The sequence below is a fragment of the Ascaphus truei genome, chromosome 1 (assembly GCF_040206685.1).
Source record: "Ascaphus truei isolate aAscTru1 chromosome 1, aAscTru1.hap1, whole genome shotgun sequence".
In the NCBI taxonomy this organism is placed as follows: Eukaryota; Metazoa; Chordata; class Amphibia; order Anura; family Ascaphidae; genus Ascaphus; species Ascaphus truei.
In genome coordinates, this window is record NC_134483.1 from 231,114,946 (window position 1) to 231,138,238 (window position 23,293).

A 23,293-nucleotide genomic window follows, 5' to 3' on the forward strand; every position below is an offset into this window, starting at 1 on the left:
ATCTGTGGGTGTGTATCTGTGGGTGTGTATCTGTGGGTGGGTATCTGTGGGTGGGTATCTGTGGGTGGGTATCTGTGTGTGGGTATCTGTGGGTGGGTGTATCAGTGTGTGTGGGTGTATTAGTGTGTGTGTGTATAGTGTGTGTGTATTAGTGTGTGTGTATAGTGTGGGTGTATTAGTGTGTGTGTGTGTGTGTGTGTGTGTGTGTGTGTGTGTGTGTGTGTGTGTGTGTGTGTGTGTGTGTGTGTGTGTGTGTGTGTGTGTGTGTGTGTGTGTGTGTGTATCAGTGGGTGTGTGTGTATGTGTGTGTGGGTGTGTGTGTGGGTGTGTCTCCCTCTCTGTCTCCCTCTCTGTCTCCCTCACCTTCTCTTTCTCCCTCACCCTCTCTGTCTCCCTCACCCTCTCTGTCTCCCTCACCCTCTCTGTCTCCCTCACCCTCTCCCTCCCTGTCTTCCTCTCTCCCTCTCTCACTCTCTCCCTCCCTGTCTCCCTCCCTCTCTCTCCCTCCCCATCTCCCTACCTCTCTCCCTCCCTGTCTCCCTCCATGTCTCCCTCCCTGTCTCCCTCTCTGTCTCCCTCTCTGTCTCCCTCTCTGTCTCCCTCTCTGTCTCCCTCTCTGTCTCCCTCTCTGTCTCCCTCTCTGTCTCCCTCTCCCTCTCTGTCTCCCTTTGTCTCCCTCTCTGTCTCCCTTTGTCTCCCTCTCTGTCTCCCTCTCCCTCCCTGTCTCCCTCTCCCTTCATGTCTCCCTCTCCCTCCCTGTCTCCCTCTCCCTCCCTGTCTCCCTCTCCCTCCTTGTCTCCCTCTCCCTCCCTGTCTCCCTCTCCCTCCCTGTCTCCCTCTCCCTCCCTGTCTCCCTCTTCCTCCATGTCTCCCTCCCTGTCTCCCTCTCCCTCTATGTCTTATCTTAACTGCTGTATACCAACACCAAAGTAACCTACCCTGCTTTCTTCCAGATCTGACTCAAGTTTCATGCGGGAGACATCGGAAGACAGGTAGGGAACACCTCCCCTCAAGTATAGTACCTTGAGGGACTGCGGATCAGGTAAAATCCCAGGCGGGATTGCTGCATTAGAAATTGTGAAGAGGGGGCATCCTGACACTGGTTAATGGATTCAGAATCATTCACATCTGGCTTTTTTTTTTGTTCGATTAGTGAGGTCATCCGACACACACACACACATGTAACTATGTAACAAGGACTAATGGTAGTAAAGTATAACTGTACTACAATAAATAAACTGTTATGTAAAAAGAAAATGTGTCCCGGTTTTTATTTTCAAAATCTGGTCACCCTATCTAACCCCTTAATCACCTTAGCGATCATTAACCGCTAAAGTCATTAAGGGGTTAACCCACTCTCACCCACCACTCGGGAGACCTATACACCCTCCCCCACTACCCACCTCGTGAGGCCTAACCACCCTCAACCACTACCCACCGGGAGGCCTACCCACCCTGGCAAGGGGACAATACCCCCTTCCCTCACTCCCGCTACCCACAATAAACAGGACTATATTTAATAAAAAATACATAACCCACCCCCTGTGCCCCCTTATAAATACATGATTTATTCTTTTACATATAGGGTTAATACCCCAGGCCCACGGGATTTTTATTTAGATAGATGTAATTTTTGGTGCTGTTTGCAGTACTTTATTTCAGGGTGAGGCTTGCTTTTTAATAGTGGATTATTTGTGTTAGTTCTATTTTGACCGATGGTTACTTTTGAATGAATGGTTTGGTTTAACGATTTGAATAGTTAATTGTGTAATTGATTTGGATTGGATTGTAATAGATTTGGATTTGATTCATTGATGGTAATTTATTTCTGTTTGATGGAATTGTATCTGGTTTACAATAGTTTAATTTTTTTTAACATTGATTGACAGTGTACATGATGCACAGATTATTTGCATCATTTATACGCTGTACAATTCAATGTTTTGATTGGCATTTGTTAGATATTGATGGTGAGATGAGAATTATTTTCTTTTGATACAGTATGTTCTTTTGTTTTAATGTGCCTATATAATATTTAGCGTTTGATATGCAATGTGATGTATTGATTTTGATATTTGCTATTTTTTTTGGTGCATGTTTTTGTTAATCCTTAAACATTTCTTTGTATATTGGTTAATCATGTGTATATATGTATATATAATTATATATATATATATATATATATATATATATATATATATTAGAAAAAGAAAAGAGAAAAAGCGCCCGATCCTTGTGTAAAATCAGATGAACATTTTAATAAATCATGGACAAGACAAATGCACACTTACAATTTGTCTGATAAAAACAGGCATTTTATGGGACCTGCCCATGCACCAAACGAAGACTCCACAGTCACCTCCGCTCTGCAATCTCACGATTAATTCGTATTCCAGTATTTGAGAACGCCGTTTTCTCCAGGGTGTATATCAACCATCCGTCAGGAGCTTCTCATCAGCGTGCGTCCGCCATTGCTCCCACGCATGTGGTACTGGATACCGGAAGGACTTTGCCTGCGTTTCCTTGGTCTCTCTCTGGTGCCGAAGGCAGGTCAGCCACCGTAGTTGCAATGTAAACCGTCCCTACGCGTTTCTTCCGCTTTTGCGGATTTCATCAGGGGATGGACACCAAAGGGGCTGTCTGGTGTTAAATAGTCCCTCATATCAATAAACATTATATGACTCACAGGTGTGTTCAATTCAATAGGTGTCATTAAATCAAGTTAATATCTGGTGCAATGTAATTGAGAACTATAATATATTTAAACTTAACAGAATTTGGAACGTTAGTGCATTAATAACAGCAAACGAGGATACTGCTGCTGATGGAGTAGTTAGACAATTTATATGCAAATTACATACTAACATGAACAGGATATAAAAATCAAATAAAACTTATTCCAACGTTTGTGTAATACTAAAAATAGAAAATTATAAAGAATATATACAAAATATAATTAGATTGAATAATAAATAAATAACGATAATAATAATATTCAAAATGAATGACATCTAACATATGCCAGTCTTCTTTGGAACGTGAACAAATTCATTATCACGTAATATACACATACCCTACCTATAACTAATAATATGAATATAATGTCTTTAATTGTATAAATCACATATATATATATAATAAATCTAAATAACGTACTAATATCTAAAAAGCAATAAATTGTGCATTATAAGAAAATATATACATACTTAAGCTTGAAAAAGAGAGAAACATTTAATGTGTCTCTCCATATGTAAACTGGAAAGAAGAGATGAAACAGTGGTTAATGATTGCAAGAGACAAGCCAAAACTTCTATGTGGCTATAGGTTTGTATATCAAATATAACCCAATTTTGGGTATTTGGAGTCCTGATTGATCAAATTGCAATTGTTCCTAAATGATGATTATTTTTTCTATATCATTATAGAGAGATGATCCCTATAGATATAATTGGGGGCAAGAATTAATCTAGCATAAGGATAAAAGGGACCTGGATTATAACCATCCCATTAATATTGTTTGAATATATCAATGTGACGACTAATATTGGTGCTGATTCTAGGTATAATAACTGAACTGTATAAGGGATGAAAATGTGTGGTGAGATGAGAATTATTTTCTTTTGATATGTTCTTTTGTTTTAATGTGCCTATATAATATTTAGCGTTTGATATGCAATGTGATGTATTGATTTTGATATTTGCTATTTTTTTTGGTGCATGTTTTTGTTAATCCTTAAACATTTCTTTGTATATTGGTTAATCATGTGTATATATGTATATATAATAATATATATATATATATATATATATATATATATATATATATATATATATATATATATATACAGTGGTCGACAAATCACCAAAAAATCTTCTCGCCGAACAAAAAAATCGATTCGCCACCTAGTACCACCCCAACCCCACTCATGTCCCGCCCATGTCCCGCCCATGTCCCGCCCCCAGCCCTGCACCCAAGCCCGCTTTAAAAAAATCAAATAAAATAAATTGAATAAATTCCTAGTAAGAACATTCATTTTTGACATAAGTTTATTTATTGTAGTACATTATACTACAATTGGTCCTTGTTATGTGTGTGTGTGTGTGTGTGTGTGTGTGTGTGTGTGTGTGTGTGTGTGTGTGTGTGTGTGTGTGTGTGTGTGTGTGTGTGTGTGTGTGTGTGTGTGTGTGTGTGTGTGTGTGTGTGTTTGTATGTGTGTATGTGTGATTGTACCTGATCCACAGTCCAGGTAACCTCATTCCAGCAATGTTATATGTTGGAGGGTAGGTGTTCCTTACCTGTCTTCTGGGTTATGGAGGGATTCCGATGTCACCCATGTGAAACTTGAGTCAGATCTAGAAGAAAGCAGAATTGGTTATTTCGGTGTAGGTATATAGGGTAAATAAGATATCCAGGTCAAGAGTGTGAGACAGAGACAGTGTGAGAGATAGACAGAGTGTGTTTGAGAGAGAGAGAGACAGTGTGTGAGAGAGGGCCAGACAGACAGAGTGTGGGTGAGAGAGACACAGAGTGTGAGTGAGAGAGAAAGCAGCAAAAGAGAGAGGGTGTGTGTGAGAGGGTGTGTGTGAGAGGGTGGGAGAGTGAGAGGGTGAGGGGGAGGGAGGGGGAGGGGAGAGGGGGAGAGAGAGGGGGAGTGAGAGAGAGAGGTGGGAAAGAGAGAGAGAGAGTGAGGGGGGAGAGAGAGAGTGATGGGGAGAGAGAGGGGGTTGGGGGAGAGAGAGAGGATGAGGGGGAGTGAGAGAGGGTGTGTGAGAGAGAGAGGGTGTGAGGGAGAGAGAGAGAGGGTGATAGAGAGAGAGGGTGTGATAGAGAGAGAGGGTGTGATAGAGAGAGAGGGTGTGAGAGAGAGAAAGGGTGTGAGAGAGAGAGGGTGTGAGAGAGAGAGGGTGTGTGAGAGAGAGAGAGAGAGAGAGAGAGAGAGAGAGAGAGAGAGAGAGAGAGAGAGAGAGAGAGGGTGTGAGAGAGAGAGGGTGTGAGAGAGGGTGAGAGAGAGAGAGGGTGTGAGAGAGAGGGTGAGAGAGGGTGTGAGAGAGAGAGGGTGTGAGAGAGAGAGAAAGGGAGACAAAGGGAGGGTGGGTGAGACACAGGGAGGGTGGGTGGGTGAGACACAGGGAGGGTGGGTGGGTGAGACACAGGGAGGGTGGGTGGGTGAGACACAGGGAGGGTGGGTGGGTGAGACACAGGGAGGGTGGGTGGATGAGACACAGGGAGGGTGGGTGGGTGGTACGGATGAGACACAGGGACACTGAGTGGGTGGGTGAGACACAGGGACACACTTGGGGGAGACACAGGGACACTGGGTGGGTGGGTGAGACACAGGGACACTGGGTGGGTGGGTGAGACACAGGGACACGGGGTGGGTGGGTGAGACACAGGGACACCGGGTGGGTGGGTAAGACACAGAGACACTGGGTGGGTAGCAGGGTGGTTAGCAGGGGGGCCATATGAGTCAGGGGGATCTATCGGTGTCATGGGGGGGGACTGTCAGCAGCGGTTGGGACCGTCGGCGGCAGAAGGGAACCTTCGGCGGCAGAGGGGGACTGTCGGCGGCAGAGGGGGCCATGTGAGGCGTGGGGACGATCATCAGTGGCAGGGGGGGACTATCGGCGGCAGGGGGGGACTGTCGGTAGTGGGGTGGACCGTCGGCAGCAGAGGGGGACCATCGGTGGCAGTGAGGGACCGTCAGCGGCTGAGCGGGACCATCGATGGCAGGCGGGGACAATCGGCGGCAGGGGGGATCATCGGCGGCAGGGAGAGACCATCGGCAGCAGGGGGGCCATGTGAGGCGGGGGGACGACCATCGGCAGCAGGGGGGGGACTATCGGTGATAGGGGGGACTGTCGGTGGCAGGGGAGAGCATGTGAGGAAGCAGGGGGGGGCATGTAAGGCAGCACGGGGGCCATGTGAGGCAGGGGGGAATATCAGCAGCAGGGGGGGACCACCGGCGGCGGCCAGACACGGGGACCGGGGGGAAGCGGAGACTGCGGGGGAGTAACATCCCGCTACCACCTCCCACCCCGCGGGCAGACACGGGGAACGGGAGGAAGCTGGGACTGGGGGGGAAGGGGGGAACTGGGGGAACACCCTGCTACCATCTACTAACCTCTTCAAGCAGAAGGCAGTAAAGAAAGAGAATCCGCATGCGTGACCTTGAGGGGAAAAAGCTTGGCAGCCTGCCAAGTCCTGTCAGCCAATCAGGCTGCTGGATTTTGAAAAAAATATTATTATTTTTTTTTCAGCGCGAGTACCGCGTGCGCTGCTTGTGCGGCCATGAGGAGGTCGCCACGGGGTCAAATCCAGTCGCCTCGGGCCTGTAAGTAAACGGATTTGTCGAACACTGTATATATATCTCTCAATGTATGACTTCCTGGTAAAATATTTTATAAATAAATAAATAAATAATATATATATATATATATATATATATATATATATATATATATATACTGTATATATATATATATATATATATATATACATATTATTTATTTATTTATTTATAAAATATTTTACCAGGAAGTCATACATTGAGAGTTACCTCTCGTTTTCAAGTATGTCCTGGGCACAGTGTTAAGACAAATAATACATGTTTACAAATACAGTTACATAATGAGCAGGGTATACATTATATACAAGACATTATGTACAAGACATATATATATAGGCATGATGAAGCCACTGTACAAATGAATGGGTGAAGGATGGGGGTGTCGGGGCAGTGTGGCTTAACCCCTTAATTACCTTTGTGACTATTAACCGATAAGTTGATTAAGGGGTTAACTGATATCAGAATGTATTTGCTATGTATTTTTTTGGCAACGGAGGACAGAGGGCTCTTGCTGACGAAGGGGCTTCATATTGATGAGGTAAGTAGAACTGTATTTATTTTATTATCCTAGTTAATGTGTTTAATAATGGACAAAAAAGCTATTATCCATATCTGGATTATAGTTATTTGCACATTACTGTATGTGTTTGGTGTGTGTGTGTTGGGGAGGTGGGGGTGGTATTTATTTAAATTTATAGGACAGGTTTATTTTTTTACATACAGGGTTGATTCCTTAGGTCTGCGGGGACCTCTAGAGACCACCTGAGGTCTCCTCGAACCCTCACGGGTACAAGGCTGCCGGTCCACGGGGGACACCTGCGGGGAAGAACCGGGGGCCCCACCGGGGGCCTGCGGACCCATAGGGACAACCCGAGGGCCCCCCAGACCCCCGTGGGAACCACCCGAGGACCCTCAGACACCGGTGGGTCTGACCCGGGGGCCCCCAGACACCCCCGGCCTACCCATGGAGATCCCATTTGGGGCCCACGGTCACCCGCAGAGACCACCTGGAGGACCACGGCGCCTGATGGGGACCACCCGTAGGCCTCCAGACCCTGTGTGCACCCCTTTTCTGGGCGACTGTGGGGCCTGCAGACACCCGCCAGGACCACTGGGGACTCTCGTGGGCCTGGGGTATTAACCCTATATGTAAAAGAATAAATCATGTATTTATGGGGGGCACAGGGGGTGGGTTATGTATTTTTTATTAAATATAGTCCGGTTTATTGTGGGTAGCGGGGGTGGGGGAAGGGGGTATTGTCCCCTTGCCAGGGTGGGTAGGCCTCCCAGTGGGTAGTGGTTGAGGGTGGTTAGGCCTCATGGGGTGGGTAGTGGGGGATGGTGTATAGGCCTCCCGAGTGGTGGGTGAGGGTGGGTTAACCCCTTAATGACTATAGCGGTTAATAACCGCTACGGTGATTAAGGGGTTAAGGGACATTACATAAGGGACATTACATTGGCTTTTGTTATTCTTGTTTATGTTTTGCAGCATCGGAGGAGGGCATGGACGGGGATGAAGATGAGGATGGCCTTCATTGTGGCAGCCGGAAAAGGGTGAGTGCAATATGTATTTATTGTATTTATTGTGCTTTATTTATTTGAAATGGGCAAATGCACTATTATCCATATGTGAATAATAGTAATTTTGCCCATTACTATACTGTATGTGTTAGAGGGGGTATTTATTTAAAAGTATTTATGTGTTTTTTAATTATTTCTGGGGGGCACAGAATTGGTACTGCAGGCCCCCGGGGAACACCCGAGGGCCACCACCGGCCTATAGTATCATTGCTGTGCATATATGTACTGTATGTTAGGGGGTATAGGGGTTGTTGGTGTAATATATTATATGTGAAGGGTGAAAATCATCAAGAAGCGCAAATCATGTGGAAAATAAAAGAAGACAACAAACTTATGGTGCAGTATTGTGTGAATTCTGTGTGATAAATGGCTTTAGTTAGATGCTCAGAATACTCACAAACGTGAGAGGTATGCAGGCATATAAAGGTATCTTTAACCCATGGGATGAGGCCAAATGGTAGGATAGGAACCGCACTGCTAGTCAGGTACACTGTAGCGCTCTGGTACACTTTAACCAGCGGCCCCTTAGAAATAAAATGAACCGGACATAGTGCAGACTGTACATAGAATATTTATAAAAACAAGCAAAATCCAATCAACTCACATGGTGATGGAAAGAAACAAGCGTGTAGATCACAAAGTGGATCTCTGCAAGACCGGGAGAGTGGTATCTCTGCTGTTCCTCTGTTCAGGTATGCGTGTCACGGATGCGTCTCACCGAGGACCGGAAGTGACGTCATCCGCTCTCAGAGGCTCCGGTTTCGTCTCAGGACATCACTCTACGCGTTTCACCTTGTAGGTTTCTTCAGGAGTGATTTTCCATAGTGTGTGAGCAACTTATATACTCTAATCTTTACTCTCATAGGTGGGGAGTGAATTGGATAATAGAGCACATTTAATTGAGATGGCCAAATGCTGCTGATATAGACAATTAATATATCTAGGTAAAGGCAATCAATATATCTAAATAGATGCAGGTAATGCAGGTTAAAACATTTAATATATCTAAATGAGCACTTGATTAGAAACATGTTTATACATAAAATAAAAAATGGCATTAGATAGCCATTGGTGGATAGCCTAAGCTATAGGCAAAGTTAAATCTGTTGCATCTGACATATGCACAGACCCAAAAATCCTAAGGATATGATAACATTTATTACTATCCCTAAAAAGACTAAAATAAATAAAATACATAAAATATATTGACGCAAATTAAGTAGAAGGAACAAAATCTAATGGAAAGAACAAAGATGAAACATAATTAATGGATGAGACAGAAACCATAATGATAATGATGTTTATATATGTTATAAAAATGGTTTAAGATCAAAATCCAAATTTAAACCTGAGGGTGCTAATGTATTTAGCTCAAACATCCAAAATGATTCCCTTTTAAGAAGGGCTGTATTCCTATTGCCACCTCTTCAATGGGGCATAACTTGCTCAATCGCTTTGAATGTTAACCCTTTAGGGTCTGAGTTGTGCATCAATAAAAAGTGATTAGAAACACTGTGTGTTGTTAATTTCTTTTTGATATTGCTAATGTGTTCTAATATTCTAGTTCTAAGGGGGCGGATAGTTTTGCCAATGTACTGTAACCCACATGTGCATTCAATAAGATATATGCCAAAATTTGATCTACAATTCAAATGTTGTTGAATGTTGTATTTTTTATGTGTCACATGTGATTGAAAACTATTAATATCCTTAGAGCTGAACTTACATGAAGTGCACATTCTACAGGTATAGAATCCCTTAGGGGGATCTAGCCAACCGGAGCGAGTATGTACAGGACCCTTTCTAAGGGCACTGGGGGCTACAATGCTTTTAATGTTGGGAGCTTTTTTATACACCATTTTAACTCTTTCAGGTAAGTGTTGGCCTAGAATAGGGTCATTTTTTAAAACAGACCAATGGGAATTCAGAATGTTGTTAATCTTATGTGCATCCCTATTGTACTGCGTGATGAATGGTACATGTATCACATCACTTGGTGCATTTTTGGCTGCAGGGATAAGCATGGTTTCCCTTGGTGTATTTGTTGCCCTAAACCAAGCTTTTCTGACTACATCATCCTTGTATTTTCTCTCAGCAAACTTCTTGGTCAATACCATAGATTGTTCTTTGAATATTGTATTGTCAGAACAATTTCTTTTAATTCTACGGTATTGTCCGTAGGGTATGTTTGCAATCCACTTGTTTAAATGACAGCTGGATTGCAAAATATAGTTATTTGCATCAACTTCTTTAAAGAAGTTTTTTGTTTTGATGCTATTACCCTCCAGATATATGGTAAGATCCAAGAAATTTATACTAGAGGAACTTATGGATCCAACCCCACATCCATTTTTAAAAAAGAATTACAATCTCTCCTAGAGGATGGTAGAAGACGGGGGATACTGGAAGATCAAGAGTTCCAATTTTTAAATATAGAGGACCCAGTGTTCCCCGTCTTCTACTTCTTACCAAAAATTCATAAGAATTCTACACATCCACCTGGGAGACCAATTATCTCCGGTATAGGGTCTCTGACAGCCAATGTATCGGAATATTTGGACAGCTTTCTACAGAATATTGTTAAGAAGCAAAAATCCTATTTAAAGGATACAACAGATGTAATTCTAGCTCTTAGAGATATCCAATGGCAAGAACACTACCTATTGGTCACAACTGATGGTACAGCACTATATACATCAATTAGACACAAAGATGGATGTAGAGCTGTTAAGTATTTCCTAGAACAGGAAGGTACTATTCCAAAAGTTCAAATTGATTTTTTGATAACTTGTATTGAATTTGTCCTGAAGAAAAACTTTTTCTGGTTTTGTGAAGAGTTCTATTTGCAGCTGTGTGGGACCACCATGGGGACCAAATTTGCGCCCAGCTATGCCAATCTGTTGATGGCCATGTGGGAAGATCACTACATATGGTCTTGGATAGGTCTGGACGCAAATCTGGTCACATGGCGGCGCTATATAGATGACATCATCTTTATATGGAAGGGTACATCAGAGGACTTGGATCTATTCCTCCTGTACCTCAACAATAATGAATTGAATCTTAAATTCACATCTTCCATAAGTTCCTCTAGTATAAATTTCTTGGATCTTACCATATATCTGGAGGGTAATAGCATCAAAACAAAAAACTTCTTTAAAGAAGTTGATGCAAATAACTATATTTTGCAATCCAGCTGTCATTTAAACAAGTGGATTGCAAACATACCCTACGGACAATACCGTAGAATTAAAAGAAATTGTTCTGACAATACAATATTCAAAGAACAATCTATGGTATTGACCAAGAAGTTTGCTGAGAGAAAATACAAGGATGATGTAGTCAGAAAAGCTTGGTTTAGGGCAACAAATACACCAAGGGAAACCATGCTTATCCCCGCAGCCAAAAATGCACCAGCGATGTGATACATGTACCATTCATCACGCAGTACAATAGGGATGCACATAAGATTAACAACATTCTGAATTCCCATTGGTCTGTTTTAAAAAATGACCCTATTCTAGGCCAACACTTACCTGAAAGAGTTAAAATGGTGTATAAAAAAGCTCCCAACATTAAAAGCATTGTAGCCCCCAGTGCCCTTAGAAAGGGTCCTGTACATACTCGCTCCGGTTGGCTAGATCCCCCTAAGGGATTCTATACCTGTAGAATGTGCACTTCATGTAAGTTCAGCTCTAAGGATATTAATAGTTTTCAATCACATGTGACACATAAAAAATACAACATTCAACAACATTTGAATTGTAGATCAAATTTTGGCATATATCTTATTGAATGCACATGTGGGTTACAGTACATTGGCAAAACTATCCGCCCCCTTAGAACTAGAATATTAGAACACATTAGCAATATCAAAAAGAAATTAACAACACACAGTGTTTCTAATCACTTTTTATTGATGCACAACTCAGACCCTAAAGGGTTAACATTCAAAGCGATTGAGCAAGTTATGCCCCATTGGAGAGGTGGCAATAGGAATACAGCCCTTCTTAAAAGGGAATCATTTTGGATGTTTGAGCTAAATACATTAGCACCCTCAGGTTTAAATTTGGATTTTGATCTTAAACCATTTTTATAACATATATAAACATCATTATCATTATGGTTTCTGTCTCATCCATTAATTATGTTTCATCTTTGTTCTTTCCATTAGATTTTGTTCCTTCTACTTAATTTGCGTCAATATATTTTATGTATTTTATTTATTTTAGTCTTTTTAGGGATAGTAATAAATGTTATCATATCCTTAGGATTTTTGGGTCTGTGCATATGTCAGATGCAACAGATTTAACTTTGCCTATAGCTTAGGCTATCCACCAATGGCTATCTAATGCCATTTTTTATTTTATGTATAAACATGTTTCTAATCAAGTGCTCATTTAGATATATTAAATGTTTTAACCTGCATTACCTGCATCTATTTAGATATATTGATTGCCTTTACCTAGATATATTAATTGTCTATATCAGCAGCATTTGGCCATCTCAATTAAATGTGCTCTATTATCCAATTCACTCCCCACCTATGAGAGTAAAGATTAGAGTATATAAGTTGCTCACACACTATGGAAAATCACTCCTGAAGAAACCTACAAGGTGAAACGCGTAGAGTGATGTCCTGAGACGAAACCGGAGCCTCTGAGAGCGGATGACGTCACTTCCGGTCCTCGGTGAGACGCATCCGTGACACGCATACCTGAACAGAGGAACAGCAGAGATACCACTCTCCCGGTCTTGCAGAGATCCACTTTGTGATCTACACGCTTGTTTCTTTCCATCACCATGTGAGTTGATTGGATTTTGCTTGTTTTTATAAATATTCTATGTACAGTCTGCACTATGTCCGGTTCATTTTATTTCTAAGGGGCCGCTGGTTAAAGTGTACCAGAGCGCTACAGTGTACCTGACTAGCAGTGCGGTTCCTATCCTACCATTTGGCCTCATCCCATGGGTTAAAGATACCTTTATATGCCTGCATACCTCTCACGTTTGTGAGTATTCTGAGCATCTAACTAAAGCCATTTATCACACAGAATTCACACAATACTGCACCATAAGTTTGTTGTCTTCTTTTATTTTCCACATGATTTGCGCTTCTTGATGATTTTCACCCTTCACTTGTCTACGAGGATTGAAAGAGCAGTCCTGCATCAAGTCACAGCAGCATTGAATACACATGGTTGTATAAGTATCACTGTTTATTTTCTTATTTATTATAACACTGTGGGTTTATTTGATGTTGATTTAAACCACATACACTGAGCGCCACATTTTGATAAGTTTATACACGTAATATATTATATACAGGCATACCCCGCATTAACGTACACAATGGGACCAGAGCATGTATGTAAAGCGAAAATGTACTTAAAGTGAAGCACTACCTTTTCCCCACTTATTGATGCATGTACTGTACTGCAATCGTCATATACGTGCATAACTGATGTAAATAACGCATTTGTAACAGGCTCTATAGTCTCCCCGCTTGCGCACAGCTTCGGTACAGGTAAGGAGCCGGTATTGCTCTTCAGGACGTGCTGACAGGCGCATGCGTGAGCTGCCATTTGCCTATTGAGCGAGATGTACTTACTCGCGAGTGTACTTAAAGTGAGTGTCCTTAAACCGGGGTATGCCTGTATATATATATATTTATTTATTTATTTATTGTGGGGCTGTAGTGTGTATTGTTTTTTTTGTGGGGCTGGTGTGTATGTATTTTTTTTATTGTGGGCAGCGGGGGTGGGCGAAGTGGGTATTAGCCCCAACGGTGGGTGTTTAGGGCTTGCGGATGGGTAGCGGGAGGGCTTAACCCCTTCATGACCGTAGAGGTATTAACCGCTAACCCTCGCAAGCCCTAATCAGCCACCAAGGGCCAAATACCCCCTTCACCCACCCCCCCTACCCACAATAAACCTGGCACTGGAGTTTAACCCCTTCATTGCCTTAGCGGTTAGCCGCTAAGGTAATGAAGTGGGCTGTAAACGCATTTATCCTGCCTTGGATGCATGCCGGGGGGATCCGGTGCTGGTATTAATGGGTATCAGCTCCGGAGACCCCTGACATCAATCACAGGCAAGAAAAAGGCCTGATTGTTGCCCTTGCCGATGCTTCTCCGCCACCAACTTGCCAACTTGAGTTGCCGTGACGGATTTGCGTGAAAATCTCCATTGTAGAGCGGCGAGTAGCGGCAAAACGCTGCTTGGGGCTACTAGAATTGACCAGGTTTGAAAACCTGGTGCGTAGCGGCGAAAAGTGCGCCTCTGCCGGAAAAAAAAACCGCCAAGAAACATGGTGCTTTTTTTGCTTTTCGCCAAGTTCTCGGGGCTTACTGAATCGTAGTAGGCATTTTTGGCGCAAAACGGGCGAAAAGTGACTTTTCGCCGCTTAGTGCATGACCCCCTTAGTATGTTTAAAAGGTGAAATGATCATGTTTTGTACTTCTCTTGAGTTATTTTATTAAAGCCATCTACTTGATGCATAAAATTATTTTATTTTGAAATAGTAGGTGGTGATGATGAAATCCAATTGGTAAGCAGAGCTTTTCTGGAAGTAATGAGAATAATATCTGCCGTCTGGCTTAAATTCTCTGCATTTCTCATTCACAGTAATGAGTGAATGTGTCAAAGCATGCATTTCTGCCAAAGTCTTTATTTCGCCGTCTTTTCGCTGCAAGAACTGTTTGTTTTCTAAGTTTGTTGCAGCAAACTTTTTTAATTCACTTCAAGTACATTTTTCGTTTTCTTATAATCAAACTTGCACATTTTCTCTTCCACTTAGTAGAATTTGCGTATAATTGAATTTGTTATAAAAAATATAGAGGGGACCTTTTTCAAACTCAGACGAACTTGCAAAGAAATTTCATTTTCGCAGCAGATTTGAACTTTGCGTTCTATGTCTTATTTAAAGCAGCAGTAGATACTGATCGCCCTTTCCAAAGCTGTTTTTTTTTTTTTTTAAATCTGATGCTTCGATCAGGCGATATAAGCATTTAAAATATTACAGGCACGTGTATGGGAGGTTAAAATTGAGCTCTCCCTGAGTTCAGTCCAGTGCAAGTCTAAAAATTACCATGGTAACCATGAGACACTAGAGATGAAGAAAATCGTCACTTCAAACACTAAAGAAACATTTAGAAAAACTAGAAAAAAGAGCAGTCCTCAAAGCCTCCCCCCCCCCCCCCCAGTCAGTTTTTCAGGATATCCCTGCTTCACCACTGTGACTGCGCCTCTGATTGAGCCACCTGTGCTGAAGCAGAGACTGAGCCACCCTTTGCTGAAGCATGGACTGATTGAGCCACCTGTGCTGAAACTGGGATATCCTGAAACCCTGATCTGTTGGGGGGTGGGGGGTTGAGGACTGGAGTTAAGCATCCCTAAGTTAAACTCATATAGGCTTCTGCAGGGAATTGCTGCTTGAAGCTGCAGTAGTCGGTGCTCAGCACTTTTTAACTCTCACATACCCTCTAAGAATCGTTTTAACAAATTGCAAATGAGGCACGTCAAATTGCAACCAACTGTAATAAGGATAGACCCGTAATCTCTCATCATTTACATTTTTTAACAGCTCAGTAATCAAAGTATGTGTCCAATATAAAACATTATCAGTAAAAAATATTCTTTTTTTCATATAATAATTATGATCATATCTAGTCTATATCTACATATAAAAAACAAAGACAATTTTCCTTTGAGATTGTTAAAAAATAAATACATTTGAATTATCTTTGTGAATACACTTTTAATTTGCCTTAATCCTTTTTTCTCACATACTAATAATGGTGACTGAATATCTCCAGCTGGGATGTCAGGATTTCCTCGAACAGGGTGTTAAATAAATGTAGGATGTAATCCTAACACACTTTTCACAGACTGCTGTGCTTTGATGTGATAGTAAGAAAGTACATTATCTCTAATATTCATTGATAAAGTATTGAGTGCAATAGCTTTTGTATGCTCTCCAACGCGGGGATTTCATACCGATTGTCTGATTTTAATCTATTACTTTAAATGTATTATAATTCCCTGTCATTTATTGCAGTGGTCTCCAAACGTTGGCCCGCTGACCTGCAACAGAATTTTGACCAATCAGTGGGCATACATATCATTTCTGCATTTACAAAAAAACAGTACCGCAGAAATGAATAAACAATTTCCATAACGCCTTTCATTTTGTAAGGCAAAATAACCGCAACGATTGCGTTCACATCTTTTGACTCATCTCACTACATGTCCTGCCCTATACGCACACACTTAACATCACACTATAATTGGGGAGGGGGATAGACCGCTCTAGGACTGTGCTGAGGTGCTACACAGAGTTAAAACGTAGAACAATACTGCACCTCAGCACAGACCTAGAGCGGTCTATCCCCCTCCCCAATTATAGTGTGATGTTAAGTGTGTGTGTATAGGGCATGGCATGAAGTGAGATGAGACAAAACTTTTTAACTTGGGAGGTTCTGGCAACTTGCTAAATGGACAGGACTCACTGCAGTTCCTTCCCCTCATACAGAGGTAACAGGAAGGGTTCACATTTTTAGTGTTAGGACCTGCATTTTTGGTTTACCTTGACGTTTGGTATGCAGGCGTACGATGCTTTGGCCAAAGGGTTTAACTAAAAAAACAAGTAATTACTATTATTATTCAAGTATTTAAACTTTATACTTATTACCATATATGTTTTGTCAATTTGATGTAGCATTGGGCACACGTGTCTTCTGTTATATACATTTGCCATGCACAGTAGCACTCATTTTGGCATAAATATATATTCATGATGTGGTGGATGAATGAGTTTGAGCTATCTGGGAATATGTGTGTTAAAGAAAGTGAGAGTGGAAAAGGAAAAACAGAAAGAATGGTTAGATAAGTGAGACGTAACCCAGCAAAAGGGTGCAACATGAAGGCCAATAGAATGGGAGGAGGTTGAGAGAGTGAAAAGAAATCATTGATTGAGGTTTGCCATCGACGCCTCCCACAGGGAGGAATCTCGGCCACACACTCGTCTGCGGGTCGTCCGGCACCCAATCAAGGGAGAACCCAGGAATGCCTCACCTGAATGCTGTTTCAGCTACTTACCTTCCTGCTGCTATTTGAGGATCAGATCACACCCCTGCATGGTAATTGGATCCTTCTCCCTTATATACCTACTCCTGTCTTTCCTTCCCTGCTGAGCATAAACTCCTGTTTATGCATTGTGCTCACTGCTGCTGTTTCGTTGTGCCTTGTACCCTCCTTGCCTTTGACCTGTCTGTTCTCTCCTGTCCTGACCTTTGGCTGTTCTACGGATTCCCACACTCTCCAACGCTTGACCCCAGCTTCGTTCCTTGACCATTTTACCTCCGCAAACCCTGGACCTTGGCTAACGGATATCTACCATCCTCCACTCTCCAACACTGAACCACGGCAAGTACCCTGATTACCCCGACCTTTCCAACCCTACTATGCTATATGACTTGGACTACGCTTTCCGGACCGGACTGCGTGGTTGTGGATTGGTGTCATTCCATCCCCACCTCAGCCCCGCGGTCTTGTCCTGTTTGTGGTGAGTGCAGCGTGACACCACCATAACGCGAGAGGGAATTTTGCAGACTCTGCATTGTGAGACCATAGATGCAGCCCTGCTAACCCCGGATCTCCATATACCCTGGTCATAGCCAGGACGGTACCCACCGTGCACCACCCCAACACAAGGAGGGTAGCGCTACCTCACATTTGGGTGGGCCTGCTTGTGTGGTCATCGGGTTACAGGTGTCCAGGGCATCCTAAGTACTTTGGGGGACTCACTCTTGGTGTGGGGTATTGTGTGGGTATTGCATTGGGGCATTGTTACTGTTATTATATGTGCGTGTAACAGTAAATACAAGTTTTATATACCGGTGTGTATTGTTCTTTACTGTAGTGGTTCCTGTGAGGGGTTATCCTGCCATCGCTAAGATCCTTCATACTGTAGGTGGAGGCGATGTACCTGAGGAATAAAGAGCTCACCCCAGGCTCCCAGTGGTTTAGACTTAGGCCTCCTGTGAGCAAACAGATAATCAGCACGCATAGTTCCCTTAGTCATAGGGAAAGGGGACTACATACTGGGAGTCAGGAAGTGTTTGCAGCAAGTGTATTGCACACGTGAGTCAGGAATCTAGATACTATCTATTCTTAAGGCTAGTGAACGTATATAGCTATATTATTTACCATCCACCTTGATATTTCTGTTAATCCCAGCATAAATTATAATTCACTATATCAAGAGGGCATAATTGTGTCAATACTTGCAGAGAGGTGTTCTGACCAAGTACACCGGGTTTTAAAAGGCCTGATCTGGTGCCATCTCTGTTTAGTATTAAAATAGCTCATTTAGCACAGGACTACTCTACAATATCAATATACCATCTCTCTTCAGAATAACTACTGTATGAACCAACCAACAAGTTCTTTGAAATCAATCCAGTTCTTTCTGAAGCATTATCACAAGCACTATTCTGGGATCTGTACCTAAGTCATACAAAATACAATATTGCCTCTGTTAATTACTATAACAGCTCTTATAATAGCAGTTCCCTCCCAGAATATACCACACGCCCCTCCTTTGATTGTAATTAGTTCTATGTACCAATTAATTTGTGTATAACCTAATAAATGTTACGTTTTAATCATCTTCATTGCTCTAACTGAATAGAAGAGCTTCTGTTCAATTGTTCCCCATTATACACCAATTGAAGTGTGCACACTAACAAGAGACTCCTTGGAAACAATTTCCATAACGCCTTTCATTTTGTAAGGCAAAAATGCAGGTCCTAACACTAAATCCTAACACTAAAACTGTGAACCCTTCCTGTTACCTATGTCTGAGGGGAAGGAACTGCAGTACTGACTGGTAACAGTCTATGGAGGTTAGGTGGCACCTCCCCCCAGAGCTCGCCCCTCCCCACCTTTTTAACTTGGGAGGTTCTGGCAACTTGCTGAATGGACAGGACTCACTGCAGTTCCTTCCCCTCATACAGAGGTAACAGGAAGGGTTCACAGTTTTAGTGTTAGGATTTAGTGTTAGGACCTGCATTTTTGGTTTACCTTGATGTTTGGTATGCAGGCTTACGACGCTTTGGCCAAAGGGTTTAACTAAAAAAACAAGTTATTACTATTATTATTCAAGTATTTAAACTTTATACTCATTACCATATATGTTTTGTCAATTTGATGTAGCATTGGGCACCCCTGTCTTCTGTTGTACACTCTCACTTTCTGTTGAGGTCCCACAAGGCTCTGTCCTAGGCCATCTGATCTTTTCACTCTATACCCCTTTCTCTCACTAAACTAATATACTCATTTGGTATTCAGCTCTTCCGGTCATTTTAGGAGTACTGGAATGGCAATAGTCATTTCATCAAAATAGTTGTTCTTCCTTTCTGGTTATTGACAAGGTTGTTCCGATTCCCCAGGCAACTGTACAGGTTGACAGCACTTGGTACTAATTCAGGTTGCCAGAATAGCTATTTTGGTTCACCAGATACATGTCCCAGTTGCTACAATAACTGATCAGGATTCTGAAACACTAAAGATGGGTAAAACTGTCAGAATTCGTTCCGCTGAATTTTGGCACTGGTTTTACAAAAATCCGATCTGCACACTAGAATCCAAAGTCAGATTGGGCACTAAAAAAAAAAATTCAGAGAGAGATCAAGAGACCCACCATCCACTGACCTATATTACTAGCGTCTCAATTTCTATATACATCTCCTCAAACCTCCCAGCAAATAACATAGGGATAGACACTCTCATAGAATTTCTGTTCTAGAAAAAAAATGAATGTGCTTTTTTGAGATCTACGGAATTCCGCAGCTGAAAGGAAACAGCCAATCCGCGGTGGAATCAAATTCCGGAAACATTGTTACCTATCTCTACCAAGGACTTGTTCTTGTTGCCAGAACAGCTTGTACAAGTGCTTGCTTAGGCTGGTGGAACATCCTGTCCAAGGAAAGCATCCACTAATTCCAGTTGCTGAAATGCCTGGTACAGGTGTCCCCAAACACCTGTTCTAGTTGCCACAAACTTTGGTCCAATGTCCAGACACCCGTTTCTGCTACTAGTCAGCAATTACCATCCTAGTACTTGGACAACCATTTAATTTGGTTATTGAGCTTTGCCTGGTGTAGGAAGAGCTGGTGCAGTTTGCAGGAACAGCTGATCTGTATCCCAAGACAGAATAGCTAAATTAAGGCGCAGAGCAAACTAATCCAGGTGGCACAACAGCAGTTGTCCATAGACCCCTATTCTGGTTGCCAGAACAGCTGGTACAGGTGTCCACAGACACTCATTCTGGTACCGAAAGAGTTTGTCTCGTCACCAAACATCTGTCCCAGTTGCAAGAATAGGTAGTCCATTTGCTAGATACCCATACTTCCTGCTAAAACAGCTATATCTGGTACCAGGACAAATGCTCTGGCTTCTGCAATGGCTGGTTATGACACCATGACCCCTGCTCTGTGTTGGAATAGCTGGTTATGGTGCCAGGACTTATTTGTGTTTACTTGCATTTGTCTTTTATACGCCAAGAACTGTTTACAGACAATGTTGGTGCATTCTTGCAATCCTACTGTGTATATATTGTGATACAGTCACTGTCTCTGTATGGGCTGGAATGATGGAGCTAGTGTGCCTTCCAGCCTACAAGCAGTTAACCTCCCCTGGAGAAGCTAGCAGCAGCTGCAATAAATCAACAAGCAGCAGTCCTGATTGAACAGGATGTGGAAAAGGCAGACAGAGAGATGCACACAGAGATTTTTCTTACACAGAGAGACTGTTTCTCCCAGAGAGGGGAGAGAGAGACTTTTCACCAACCAGGAGGAGACTGGTTGGTCTGGCTACCTGTTCCAGAACCTGCAGAGCCATGGCAAGAGGCTGAGAGCTAGAAGTCTCTCAGCAAGAGGTTCACACACATCACAGAACATTGTAAAGAGAGAATTTACACTGGAACAATTATAAGTGTAGGAAGCACTGGAGAGTGCAGAAAGAAGATTGCATAAAGAACTTGTCTCCCTTGAGTAGTGCACACAAACAGAGCACATACTGGGAGCCAGCTGCAAGAGCTGCATTCGAGTCTGGAAGAGGCCAAGGAGAAACAGGCGAATGCCGAGGAGAAGCAGCAAGTTCTACAGAAAGCAAATATCCAGCCTGCTAACCAAGTACAAGTGCTACAGGAGTGGCTGAGTACACAATGTGTCCCTGCAGAACAGCATGAGGAGTTGAAGTCCATGCTGAGCGTCACCAGAGCATCGCTGGAGGCGAAGCTTAGAGGCCAGGTGACTGTATGATAGGGAACTCAAGAAGGTCCAGAAACTAGAATAAGAGCTGGAGGAGCAGAGAGGCTGCTCTATCTCAAAAAATCAGTACGCCCAGGATAAAGAGGCGTGGAAAATGTAAGCTGTTCCGACCATGGCAACGAAATCTGCAGACCTCAAAAAAATGATGGAAGCACGGATGCAAACTAGGAGCAAGCACCGGTAAGAGGTGGAAACTCTAAGAGGAGAATTGCAGGAGAATTGCATATCCTAGAGGTTAATTGTCATTGTCATGACAAAAGGGGGGATTGAAAATGTGCATATAAGGGGGGACTCCATTTTGATTGCTAGATAACCATTTTTCTATAACCATTCTGTACTAACATTTAAGTCTCAGGAACTAACCACATGCCATATGCCATACGTAATTGTGCCTTCTAGGCAGATCTGAGAAAATGACCTCTCACCCACTTATCACTAGCTGAACTGTATTTGTTCAGACTTATTTTTTGCCCTGTAGAAACAGGAACTTGTTCCCAGCCATATTGAGCATGAGTTACACAAGAATGCATTACACAACATACTGTCCTAAAGACTGACATTTCCTTTAACTGCCTCCAAGTTCGGTATTAAGGCCCCTTCCCAGACTATAAACTGTCTATGCTGTCTAACTGTTATTTTGCTGAGATAGACAGACTGTAAATTAAAAGGGGAAGTATGTTCTCATATGTGTGTTTTTTTCTATGCTCAAGTTTGCTATATAAACTGGCTGTATACCCTTCAATAAACAGGAGAACAGTTTTTGACAAAGCTTCACTGTCTGACTCAATTACTGCTTTCCTCCGAGCTCGTCCACCATTTTGTTTTCCCAGATCATCAGCGCTTTAAGAGTGGGTTAAAGCCCCCGGGGGTGAAGTCATCTCGAGTTGGCAGCAGGGTATTCTCACGCAACGACGTCAGAGAATACGGATATGAATTTACATCTATCTTGGCATATAGGCGATGAGAACGGAGCCTAGAAAGCACTAGTTTGGTATGTGAAATGTGTTCCTGCAGGCTTTTAGACAAAATAAGAATGTCATCCAGATAGACTATGACAAATGTTCCCAATACATCGCGGAAGATGTCGTTCATGAACTCTTGAAAAACGGCAGGAGCGTTGCATAAACCAAAGGGCATAACAAGATATTCATAATGTCCTGATCTTGTGTTAAATGCTGTTTTCCACTCGTCCCCCTCCCTTATGAAAATGAGATTATAGGCACCTCTTAAGTCAAGCTTTGAGGAGCTAGAGGCCCCCTGGAGACGGTCTAACAGTTCAGAGATAAGCGGAAGGGGATACCGGTTCTTCACCGTGATCTTATTAAGTCCTTGAAAGTCAATGCACGGCCTAAGTGATCCATCCTTTTTCTTCACAAAGAGGAAGCCAGCCCTGGCAGGGGAGGTAGAGTTGCGGATGAATCCTTTCTCCAAATTTTCTTGAATGTAGGAAGTCATGGCCTCGGTCTCTGGGATGGAGAGGGGATATGACTTAGACTTGGGCAGGATGGTCCCAGGAATCAGATCGAAAGGACAATCGTACAGGCGATGGGGAGGCAGAACCTCCACTTGCACCTTGTTGAACACATCCAAGTACTCATGATACACGGTAGGCAGGATCGATAGATTAGAAGGAACGGAATCCAGGCCAGCAAGCACTGCAACAGGAGACTCTGCAGGAACATCATCTGCAGATGAAGGCCACTGGAGAGGCAGATTACCGGTCCAGTCAATGCGCGGATTGTGGAGTTGAAGCCAAGGCAATCCTAAAATAATTTGCACTGTAGAGGATTGGAAAATATTGAAGATTATTACCTCCTTATGACCGTCAGCCAAGGTCAGTGTGAGAGGAATAGATTCCCAAATGATAAACGCCGGCTGGAGTGGTCGGCCATTGATGGCCTCGAGGCCAATGGGAGTTTCCCTTCTTACCATGGGAATTTGATTCTCCGAAGCGAACTTCTGGTCCAAGAAGTTACCACCAGATCCCAAATTGATGAAAGCTTCTACCTGCAGGAAAAGGTTCGCACCCTCC